The sequence below is a fragment of the Rutilus rutilus genome (genome assembly GCF_951802725.1).
Source record: "Rutilus rutilus genome assembly, chromosome: 2".
In the NCBI taxonomy this organism is placed as follows: Eukaryota; Metazoa; Chordata; class Actinopteri; order Cypriniformes; family Leuciscidae; genus Rutilus; species Rutilus rutilus.
Genome location: NC_140210.1, coordinates 59,899,782 through 59,912,841, shown reverse-complemented (window position 1 = coordinate 59,912,841; position 13,060 = coordinate 59,899,782).

The window sequence follows — 13,060 nt, the reverse complement described above, 5'->3', positions numbered from 1 at the left end:
GAGGCCGGCCGGGAGAGAGAGCATACAGCGCTCATGTTGACTGAAGACGGTGAGGATGAGAGTGCTCTCTCTCTCTCTCTCTCTCTCTCTCTCTCTCTCTCTTTCTCTCTACTCGTTCTTATATGCGCCCTGTCTAAATAATCTAATCTAAATAAAATAAATAATTTGGCGTTACAACGACTTATTTGTTCCCTCGTTTTAATAAATCGTGGACACGTTTAACTAATTCCCTCCCTCACTTTGATTTAACGAATTACAATGTGACCACAATATAGTAAAATGAGGGAACAAATTAGTAAAACGTGCTGAGTTATTATTAATTTGTGGCCATGAAACAATATTCACCTGAATATTCATCAATTCACAAAAAAATATAGGTCTTTAGCATTCACTACTTAATCAATAGTATCAAACTGTTTTTCCTACCTGTGAAGATAGCTCTTCAGTGAAGAAATTGCCGTTTTTTAAATGTTTTAATAAGCAGGAAAGATTTCAGACTTTAAACAAATACTCATTTAAATGCTTAGGATGTTTGCGTTGTAAGAATGTACAGGGAGACTTTAGATTTAAAACGGTGTCTCGTTAGGTAGTGTTTTCTCATTCAAATCATAAAATTTCCTATTGATTCAGCAGCATGAGCTCACTAGGCAATACCAATATGGCGGCGCGGTGGCTTCACTGTTTATGACGTCATGAGCTATTCAGTCATTCTATATAGATCAGTGGTTCACACTCACATTGGGTCAGAGGTCACTGGTTCATCACTGAGGTCAGAGGTCACTGGTTTATCACTGAGGTTAGAGGTCACTGGTTTACCACTGGGGTCAGAGGTCACTGGTTCATCACTGAGGTCAGAGGTCACTGGTTTACCACTGGGGTCAGAGGTCACTGGTTCATCACTGAGGTCAGGAGGATGAGGTAAGGATTTATTGCTCTTCAGACACAAACAGCTGGGATCTGGAGATGAAGATCTCTGAGTCTCCTGCATCATTTCAGATAAAACTCTCTCTTTTCTCCGTAATTAGGAACTGACACCTGTCCTGGATATAGAAACACAGAAAACAAGACAATATATCCATAATTTCTTTTTTTTTAAATGTGCAAAAGATAATTGAACCAATTAAAAAATAATAATAAATTACCCTTTCTCTTCAACCACCATGCGAAAAGTTTAGTCAAACACTGATGGTCAGGCTTTGCTAGTTTAACTCTGAGAGAGAAAAAGAAAATAGATGAGTTTAAAGAGAGTCAGACTGCTGTAACAGTCACTGTCTGTCACATTATTTACTTGTCCCTATGGTCAATGCTATGTTCATCCCATCCACTAGGGAGCACCAGTAGCATCTATACCTTGTGTATAAAAGAGGAAGCAGAAGAGTAAGAGGTAGCTTCAGTATGAGTAACCACATGGTTAATGGCTGTTCTCTTCTTTAATCCTGACTTGAGAAATGTTTTGTTTGCTGCTCAGCTGTGAGTTTGTAGTTCTTATTTCATCTTTTGTGTATGCTTTGTTTAAGAGTTTGTAAAAATGTTAATGAGTTGTTTTGTTTTGTAGAGGATTTTGTATTACATGGAACTTGCATTGCCTTGAGTGCTGGATTGAGAGTTTGCTTGGGTGCTTAGGACAAAGCATCTGCCCAAGGATTGTATTCAAAGACTCCCTGACTACAACCAGAAGAACAAACTTCCTTTCATCAATACCTACCATTTGCAGATAAGACTGTTCATTCTAAAGACTGCTCACTTGATCAACTCCATTATTCGTCAACATCTTTTTGGGATATTTCACACTCATCCACTCACACCATTACTTTTTATGTGATTTATTTAATGTTTGAGTTTGTTTGTTTGGTGTTTATGGTGCACTGTTCATGTAAAAAATTCAATATATGCTATGAAAAGATTTTCCTTTCTTGTCTTTTGTTGATACATGTATACCCTGAACACAGAATCCAGTAGGATAGAGTGCAAAATTGATTCCCCCTCATTCTTCTGTAGCAGGCCTGGTTTAAATTAGCTGGGACAGTTATACTGCAGTAGCTTGAGTTCTTCACTTCGTCCATGCCTAGTTTTATATTGATGAGAGGACTCAGAACTGTTTCTCAGATGCCAGTCACTTTGTATTGTCCTCCTCACTCTCGTTGCACGTGACTACAACGGATGCCCAACGGCCACACAATACATACACATATATCCCCCCGCAAGAACAATTACAGTGCTTTACAACTATAGAACAAAAAGAGTTAAATAAACTTATCACTTCATCTAAAACAACAACATGTTTATTAGATCCTATACCAACTAAACTACTGAAGGAAGTGTTACCTGTAGTGGAAGAGCCTCTCCTCAATATTATTAACTCGTCTTTATCTTTAGGTCATGTTCCAAGAACATTTAAACTGGCAGTTATAAAACCTCTCATTAAGAAACCACAATTAGATCATAATAATCTAGCAAATTATAGACCCATTTCAAATCTACCTTTTATGTCTAAAATACTAGAAAAAGTTGTGTCCACTCAACTGGGCTCTTTCTTGCAAGAAAATGATATCTATGAAAAGTTTCAGTCTGGATTCAGGCCGCATCATAGCACTGAAACTGCGCTCGTTAAAATCACAAATGATTTACTCTTAGCTTCTGACCAAGGCTGTATCTCAATACTAGTTTTACTTGATCTAAGTGCTGCGTTCGATACTATAGATCATACAATACTCTTAGATTGACTACAAAATTATACTGGTGTTCAAGGTCAAGCATTAAGCTGGTTTAGATCATACTTATCTGACCGCTACCATTTTGTCTATTTAAATGGAGAAAAATCGATCATAACTCCAGTAAACTATGGAGTGCCGCAGGGATCTGTGTTGGGCCCTCTGTTATTCTCAGTATATATGATGCCACTTGGAAATATTATAAGGAAACATGGAATTAGTTTCCATTGTTATGCTGATGACACTCAAATATATATTTCATCACGGCCGGATGAAAACGCTAATTTATCCAAATTGACAGAGTGTGTTAAAGATATAAAAGATTGGATGACGCGTAATTTTCTTTTATTAAATCCAGACAAGACAGAGGTAATACTTATCGGTTAAAAAAACCGCCCACAGAACCTCTCACAATACAACTTTGACATCGTAGGATGTCCTGTTACTTTATCCTCTACAGTAAAAGACCTGGGTGTTATACTCGATTGTAACCTGTCTTTTGAAAATCATATTTCGTATGTTACAAAAACTGCCTTTTTCCACCTTAGAAACATTGCTAAGCTACGTAATATGCTATCAGTTTCTGATGCAGAAAAGTTAGTTCATGCATTCATGACCTCGAGACTAGATTACTGTAATGCTTTATTAGCCGGTTGTCCTGCATCCTCAATAAACAAGCTACAGTTAGTCCAAAATGCAGCCGCTAGAGTTCTTACTAGATCAAGAAAATATGATCATATAACACCGATTTTATCATCACTACATTGGCTACCTATAAAGTTCCGTATTAATTATAAGGTATTGCTACTGACTTATAAAGCCCTAAACGGCTTAGCTCCAGTCTATTTAACGGATCTTCTATCACCCTATAATCCATTGCGCTCTTTAAGATCAATAAATTCGAGGCTTTTGGTCATACCTAGGATATCCAGATCAACCAAAGGAGGGAGAGCATTTTCACATTTGGCTCCAAAACTCTGGAATAGCCTTCCTGATACTGTTCGTTACTCGGACTCACTCTCCCAGTTTAAAACTAGATTAAAGACGCATCTTTTCAGCCAGGCATTCATATAATATTGTTAATCTCACAGTTTCAAACTACAATCCGGCCTCTAGTTCATAAATGCCAGAGGAGAACTGGCCCCCGACTGAGCCTGGGTTCTCCCAAGGTTTTTTTTTTCTCCATTAGGTCACCTGATGGAGTTTTAGGACACCATTAGGTCACTTGATGGAGTTTTTCGGTTCCTTGCCACTGTTGCCTAGCCTGGGTTTCCCCATACTGCCTTGCTCGCAGCGCGATTCTATTCACGCTGCTAGGCAGTCTGGACACCATGGAACAAATTTTCCCCTGAAAAAGGGAACCAATCACAGAACGGGGAGGGAGCAGCAAGATGATGACGACACCGAAGCAGTTTGTTTATATCAGACTCGACGTTACCTTCTACCCTCATGTTTATCTTGCACAAACGGTAATATTCGCTAAACGCCATCGTGTACAAATAAATCTTTGACCCATCGTCTTTTTCCTCGTCGAATTTCTCTCACTCTACATACGTCATCTGGTATAATTGAAACGATTGGCTATGAGCTACATACAGGCGCATTTGATAGACATTCATAGCGCCCAATAAACGGCTCTGGGCATTCTTAAACCACGCCTCAAATACGAGAAAATGCACACGTAGTTCCCAGACCAAGTCTCAAATGAGACTTGGTCTGACGTTAGCCAGGCTAACTGTTGCCTTTGGCTTGCTCAGTTGGGGATATTTTGGGGATATTTAATTTTATTCTATCAATCAATAAATTCCACTAGAAACAAACTTTGTTGTATTATTTTATTTTAATACTGTGAAGCTGCTTTGATACAATCTGTATTGTAAAAAGCGCTATACAAATATACTTGATTTGATTTGATTTGATATATGACAGTCCACATTTACACAGAAAAGAAACAAACATTCATATGTTTGTGCGTGAGATAAATGTTTCACCATTGATTGTTTCTCATGAGGGCAGAATCTAAATCTGAAAACAATTCTTGCATAAACACCTTATAATAACTGCATGCTATTAATCATAAGTTAAGCATTAGTAAACCGTTAATCCATAATTTATAAAGTAGTAATAGACATTAATAAGCAGTTTATAAATAGTTAATACAGCAAAAAACAACTTGATGGTCTTTATAGCTTCAGGATGTGAAGGGAAACATCTCTTTAGTCTTTTACACCTTAAACTGCCCATCAAGACACATTTCTGTTTATAAGCTCATGTGCTGTTGTTCTTCTCACAACACTGGACGTGATAAAGACTATGAAGACGAGAATGAAGACGAGAAGATGAAGTTTCACTAGATATGGGCTTGTCAGGCCTGACCAACTATAATAAATCATTATGCTGAACTCATTATGTTTTACAGTGATGTGCACATATTCCTCTGTTAACTTTATAGCAATAGTAATGTTTACAGTCAGAACATCTATTTCACTTCACACACATACAATACTATACAAACTAATATATACTGACTATTTGATATATGAGTCGTGTCGTGGATTTTTCCCTAAACCTAACTATCTGGGGCGTCTGCACTCGACACCTGCCTTAATATCCGGGGCGTCTACACTCGACACCTGCCTTAATATCCGGGGCGTATACACTCGACACCTGCCTTAATATCCCTGGCGTCTGCTCTCGACACCAATACCTTAAACTCTCTGCTCTTGCGTCTTCAGTCGACAACTGGCCGAGTTTCTAACTAACTTGCTTCCCTAAACTTGTCACAGTGTCTGGTTGTGTTTCCCTGGGTTGTCACTAGAGGTCCTCGTTCTCACGGTGTCTTTCACATTTGACTTCAATTCCCAGCATTCTGTCTGTCACTAAGTGTTCATTGTGTTCAGCTGTTTCTCGTCACCTCGTTTAGCACTTGTGTATATATACCCTGTCAGTTTCAGTGTTTGTCACGGAGTCCTTGTTTAATGTCCTCACACTTCTGTTCCTGTTTGCTGCCTGTTCTTGTTCGTGTTTTATGTTCTTGGATTGACTTATTGGATTTTGACCATTTGCCTGAACTGATTGTGAGTACGGATTACCCCAATAAATGAACTGCACTTGGATCTCTCTCTTTTGTGTGTGATACGTGACAAAACTAGCTTCCTGCGCAGGAATAAATTGACAAACAGACCTGCAAATGTCCTTTAAATGCTTTAATCACGGCCAGGAGATCTTCCCGAGCAGTTCTCAGGGAATCTCTCCCAAGAAACAAGGCCGGAGGATCTCAGACAAATTCCATTGAGAATCCCCCCGAAAAACACATATACAACAGTTTTTATAGTATAGAGGTATGACATAAATTTCATGCTGCATTACATAATTTCCCCACTATTTGATTGGTTCTTCATATGCAAACCCCTCTGTTACTAGGTAAAGCAAACTCTGATCTTGTGATTACTTATCACAAGGTTCTAACGATGACTTAATTTGTTCTAACAGACTGTCTAGGTTTACTTCCCAAAACTATGTTATTTTTACCCATAGACACATACTCAAAGTCACAAGTTTTTCCTCAAAGAGTTTTGACACATTAAAAGCATATGAATGTTATTCCTGCAAGAAAAACAAATGTTAGTTAATTTTAGATTAGTTAGATTAATTTAAAGTTGATTAATTAAAATCCACCACAGTCGAAATCTGCTAAGGGTTAATAATGCAACAACAGTTTTAAAGAGTGATTTCTCTCTGTTATTTACAACAGGACCTGCATTTTCAAGGGTTTAAATTAAAAAAAAAAAGGTTTTTGTTATAAGAGACAATAAAAACAAAGTTGTACATCAAACCACTTACCTGGTAAAAAATAACTTGATTTTCAAAAGTCAATGAACTGAGCAGCTACACCCAATACACTTAATTTACATGCAAGTATAATTTTGTTCCTCACTCGCTGAAATTGAATCAGAATGATCAGTGAAATACTTCACATGCTAAAGAGAATAAACACCAATCCAACTGAAAAACTTTACTTATTTTTTTAACTTGGAAACATAATAAAATTATAATAAAAAAAGCCCATATGATGTACTTAGACACTGAAAATTATAATAAATTAATGCAGTTTGATCAAACCCACAAACCTTCATTTCATATGAAGGGTCTTTCTGACTATCTTTGTGTACTTTAGAAAGCTGTTTTTTAATTCTTTGGCAAAAGGCGACTCAAACGTAAACTAAAAACTTATTATGGTTCTCTCAAATAACTGAGATTATGTAGAATAACAGCAAGCAGACGATTAATCAATGATCACGACAGGTATAATTGTACTGTTGTAGAATACAAGCGTTTCAGTGTACAATCTCTCACTAACTTTATGCACATGACAAATAAACTTAAACATCATGAACTCATTTCGTACACATGAATAGGGAAATAAGAAATCAAGCTTTATTTCTGACATGAAACAGAAAAAAGAAAGGCGGTTTAGAGGCTATTCTGTTCTGCATAAACCGAGCCAACAAACAAGTTACAGATACATAGATCTAACGACGCACGTGTGATAATAATATGTAGACCTACACATCAAATCAGAAGCAAATAACTGACCGTAAAGTGTGACATCTCATCCATCAAGTGTTTTAACTTGTTTTCGACGATCTGTTTCCTGAAGCAGAGAGTCGTCACACCTGTTCCACCAGCTCCTGTGCATCAGAGCTCACCTGACCTGAAACATGAAAACCCTGAGGCGGATTGAAGAGTTTCTACACAGCTGCGTCCGAAACCGCATACTTCCTACTATTTAGTATGGGAAAAAGAGTAGGCGAGCGAAAAAGTATGTAGCCTTCTGTAGTGTATTGAGTAGAATGCACCCAGAGTCAACTCAGGAATAAGCATTGCTTGGCCACTCTAGATTAACTCAGGGTTAGATTCTGGTTGGCCAGTGAATTGTCTAAAGAAAGAAGAAACATGTGTTCACAAAAGTTGTTCATTCTGATATTGCACAGTAAAAAGAAAAGAAGAATTGCCCATCGTTGTCTCGACTCTAATTTGTGTTAGACAAACACAACACCTACGAATCCAAAAGAGTAGGCGAGAATTACCTGGGTGACGTACTAATTATTGCAAGATTCGGACTTAAGTGCGTTCGAATATGCCTACTTTCCTACTATATAGTAGGCGAAAACAGTACGTGAAGGAAGCAGTACGTTAGAAACATCCATAACATTCATAAAAGAGTAGGCGAGAAGTTCCCGGATGGCTTACTGCTTCCGGCCAGATTTTTGAGTGCTCAACCCATAGATCATATATAAACACATCTAGGGCCCTATTTTAACGATCTGAAACGCAAGTGGCAAAGCGCAAGTAACTTTGTGGGCGGGTCTCGGCGCTGTTGCTATTTTCCCGGCGGGATAAATGACTCTTGCGCCAGGCGCAAATCTAAAATGGGTTGGTCTGAAGAGCTTCATTATTCATAGGTGTGGTTTGGGCGTAACGTGAAATAAACCAATCAGAGCGTCATCTCACATTCCCTTTAAGAGCAGGCGCGCTTGTTCTAAAGCGGATTCCTATCATAACGGCGGATTTGCCAGGCGCGCACCAGGAGCGGTTCACAGCCGAGGAGAGCAACGCTCTCGTCAGGGACGTTGGGGATTAAAGAAACCCACCCAAATTAACTTCGGTTAAAAAGGCGTATGATAATGATAATTTGGGTAAATGTGTAAGCTAGATGTATGCTTTTATAATAAATTGTCTATCTATCTATCTATCTATCTATCTATCTATCTATCTATCTATCTATCTATCTATCTATCGTAATAATGTATGATTTGCAAAAATGAAAACTGCTGCTTCTGTGTAGATGAGAGAATCAAAGTGCGCGTTGTGCACACGCTTCATTGATTATGGCCAAGCATGCGCCCTTAAAATAGCTTATGAATAACATCCGCAAGGCGCCACTGACTTTAAACTATTTTTTCCTGGTTAGTGGCGCAATTGTTTTCTAAACCTGCAAAATAGCATGAAGGAACGTTTGCGCCGGAACACACCTCCTTTTTTGCGCTGAACCGCCCAGGGAGCGCAAGTTCATTCCCTAGTTTAGCGACGTGCTTCTGTGGAGGGAAAAGCGCGCTTTGCGCGGGTGAAAAATAGGAATGATACATGCGTCGGTGTACAAAGTCAATTGCGCTGGGTGCAAGATAGGGCCCCTAGCCTTTATATATGATAGTCATAGAACGTCTCTGAAAAGGTTCACACCCACTTTTAGGGGAAAACCCTGACCGGCGAGCGCCATACACAGTATCGGATTGAGGACGTGTACTAACCTTCTTATACTGTCTATGGTACTAACCCTTACAATGTAATTTGTATTTAAAAATTTTTTTGCACACAGGATATACCCCTATTATGTATTTGTATTTAATCAAATTTTCCCACACAGTATTTTGTATTTTTATTTTATATTAAATACATTTCCATGTATTTATGCGTTTACATGGACACTTATAATCGGATTGACGGCTCAATCGGACTAAAAACCTGCATGTAAACACCTTAATCGATCTGATTGAGCTCGATCCTAGTTTATTAATAAAATCAATGCACGCGTCACTAATTTCCAAATGCACATTTGGCTTGTTGCACGCACACATACGTCGAAATAACGAGATATGATGTTGAAATAACGGCTTAATATCTCGACATAACGAGATATTATGTTGAAATAACGGCTTATATCTCGAAATAACAAGATACGTTTTTTTTTCTTCACCAAGCGCTTCTGTAGTATTCTAATTAATAAATAAGAAAATAATTTAAGACAACAATGAAATAGTGGTATTTTTCTCATCACGCGTGCGGTGTGCGTAACTTATATGCGACGTCTGACGTGGCATTTAACGTGAACTGTAACTACGCTGCAGCGCTTTTCATTCGTGATCAGAGAATGTCTATGTAATCAAATGTTATTAAGAAAAGATGGAGCGGTTCCTTCTGCCAAGTAAGCGATCTGGTAATTCTGGTTTAGTTAGTGAAAATGAGAACATGAGTTTAGCTCAGCCCGAGGTTGCCGACGGTTCAGAGTCGGATGGTAAGTAAGTAAGTAAAATTTATTTATATAGCACTTTTCACAGATAGACATCACAAAGTGCTTCACAGTAAAATGTAATACAAAAACAATTTAAATACATTCCACAAAATACAACCAGCAAACACAACAAACAACCATAAAAAACCCTCGACTAACCAAAAGCCTGCTTGAAGAGCAAAGTCTTCAGTTGTTTTTTAAAAGAATCAACTGAGTTCGCGCAACGTAGAACAAGAGGCAAAGCATTCCATAGCCTGGGAGCGACAGCCTGGAATGACTGGTCCCCTCTGGTTTTAAAATGAGTGCGGGGAACAACTAATAGCATCTGATCTAAAGACCTGAGACTCCGGGTAGGAGTGTGAAGCTGTATCAGGTCAGTGATGTAGGTAGGGACTTGGCCATGCAAGGCTCTAAAGGTAAGAACCAGGATTTTAAAATGAATTCTATACTGGACTGGTAACCAGTGGAGTGATGCTAAAACAGGTGTGATGTGTTCTCTTGCAGCAGAGTTCTGAACAGCCTGGAGACGATGAAGTTCCTTCTTACTCAAACACGTAAAAAGACTGTTACAGTAGTCTAAACGGGAGGAGATGAACGCGTGAATAATCATCTCTAACTCACCTTTAGTCACAAATGAACTTAATTTGGAAATGTTCCTCAGTTGAAAGTAGCAGTTTCTAACTAATTGTTTAGAATGAAGCTCCAAGGACATAGCTGACTCGAAGACAACACCTAAGCTCCTGAGGTTTGGTTGGACAGATGAGCCTAAGTCACCAATATATTGTATTATTTTTGTATTATTTTTGAAATTATTTTAATTTCAGGTGGCGATGATTAGTGTTTCTGTTTTGTCAGAATTCAGAAGCAAAAAGTTGTCACATAACCACTGTTTAATGCTAGTCAGACAGTAAATTAGAGAAGACAATTTAAACAACTCAGTTTCCTTAACGGAGCAATACAGTTGGATATCATCCGCATATAGGTGGTAAAATATGTCGCTAAACTGACTAATAATCTGACCGAGAGGAAATATATACAAGAGGAACAAGATAGGACCCAAGACAGAACCCTGAGGTACCCCACACGACAACTCAGCAGTTTCAGACATGATCTGATTCACATTAACACTAAAACTTCTACCAGACAGGTAGGATGAAAACCATTTTAAAACTGATCCCGACATACCAACCAGATCACGAAGTCTATTAATCATAATATTATGATCAATTGTGTCAAAAGCTGATGAAAGGTCCAATAAGACCAGCACTGTATATTTTTTAGAGTCAGCTGACATCATAATATCGTTTGAAACTTTAAGTAACGCCGTTTCTGTGGAATGTTTTTTGCGAAAACCAGACTGGAATTTGTCAAATAACTCACGTTTCTCTAGAAAAAGGGTGAGTTTTTCTGCTACAACTTTTTCTAGAATTTTAGACATGAAAGGAAGCTTCAAAATTGGTCTATCGTTTTTCGGTTGTAGCGGATCCAAATTTGTTTTTTTAAGTACTGGTTTAACAACAGCATGTTTAAAAAAGACAGGAACTACACCATTTATGAGTGAAGAATTAAGCATCTCAACAATACAGGGGCCAATGGAGTCAAAAACTTGTAAAAATAGCACAGTCGGGACAACATCCATAGGACAAAATGATGATTTCATAGAATGTAACAGAGAGGTGATGTCATGTAACGTCACAGGTGTAAAAGTGGACCAACAATGGGCAGGAGACAAGTCACAGGCAAAGTTCTGAGCCAATGATGGGCCAATGTTAGCCCTAACATCTCTGATCTTATTAACAAAAAAGTAGAGGAATTCATTACAGTCAGATCTAGATAACACAGTTGTTTGAGAGCTAGTTGGAGAAACTATTGTATTAATGGTGTCAAATAAGATTTTGGGATTGTGCTTATTCGAGGAAATAAGTTGAGAAAAAAAGCACATTCTCGCCTTTTTCAACATCTCATTCAAGGTGACCATTAGATCTTTAAGGTGGAGCCTGTGAACCTCGAGTTTAGAAGATTTCCAAAGACGCTCCACTTTTCTACAATTTCTCCTAATACTTAAGATAGCTTCATTAATCCATGGACAGGCTTTTTTGTGGGAGACTGTGCTCAATTTAATTGGTGCTACTTTATCTAAAATCGATAAGCACTGACCATTAAAAGATCGGATAAATTCATCAACATCAGTGCATTCCATCAGAGAACTTGGGTCAAACAAGGCAGAGAACCTCTCTGCAGTGTCTTGATTAATAATCCGCCTTTGTGTCATAATTCTCTGGGGCGGAGGATCTTGAGGAAAGTTAATAATAAAAAACACACAGCTATGGTCACTCACATGTACATCTTCCACATGAGTATTTACTATGTCTAGACCAAGAGAAAAAACAAGGTCCAGGGTGTGACCCTTAATGTGCGTGGGTCCAGTAACATGCTGAATGAAATTAAAAGAGTCTGTAATAAAAAGGAGATTAGCAGCTGTGTTGCATGTAAAATCATCAATATGCAAGTTAAAGTCCCCAATAATTAAAACCTTCTCAAGTTTGATGATAGATGATAAAAAGTCAGTAAAGTCAGTAAGAAAGACACCTGCCAGGCCAGGAGGGCGGTAAATTAACACACTGTAAAAAGCATTAGAAGAGCCTACTTTAAGCATTTGAGATTCAAAAGAGGAAAAATTTTCTGAGTTAATCACTCTACATATGAAACTGTCACGCTGCACAACAGCAAGCCCACCACCACCACGTGCCAATCGGGGTATCCCAGTAACAGAACAGCCAGCAGGACAGAGCTCGTTTAGGTGAATAAACTCATCTTCCCTTTGCCACGTTTCCGTAAGAAACATAAAATCAATATTCTTGCTCATAAAATGCTCGTTAAGAATAAACGTTTTATTAGAGATGGAACAGGCATTAAGCAAGGCAAAGTGGAGTAATGTAACGTTCGGCAGGCCGGCATCAAAAACAGCTGATTGAGATGGAACTGACCGTAAACAGCTGACACAGTCACGGGGTCTCCAGTTGCGGCGAATTGTCAGTCGCTGGTTAGACAGCACAGTAAACATCGGTAACGGCAAGTCCACCACGATCCCATCAACAAATTGCTGGTGCACGCGAGGTTCACATCCAACCGGTAGAGGTATCGCGGGGTGTTGGTGCTGAGGAGCATTTTCACCCGTATTTAGAGGGAAAACTGGTCGCAGCCACCGGAATCGTTCACCGCGATATGGCCCGAGCACCCCCGTCCAGGATTGGCGTCTTCTCTTAACTTGAACGCC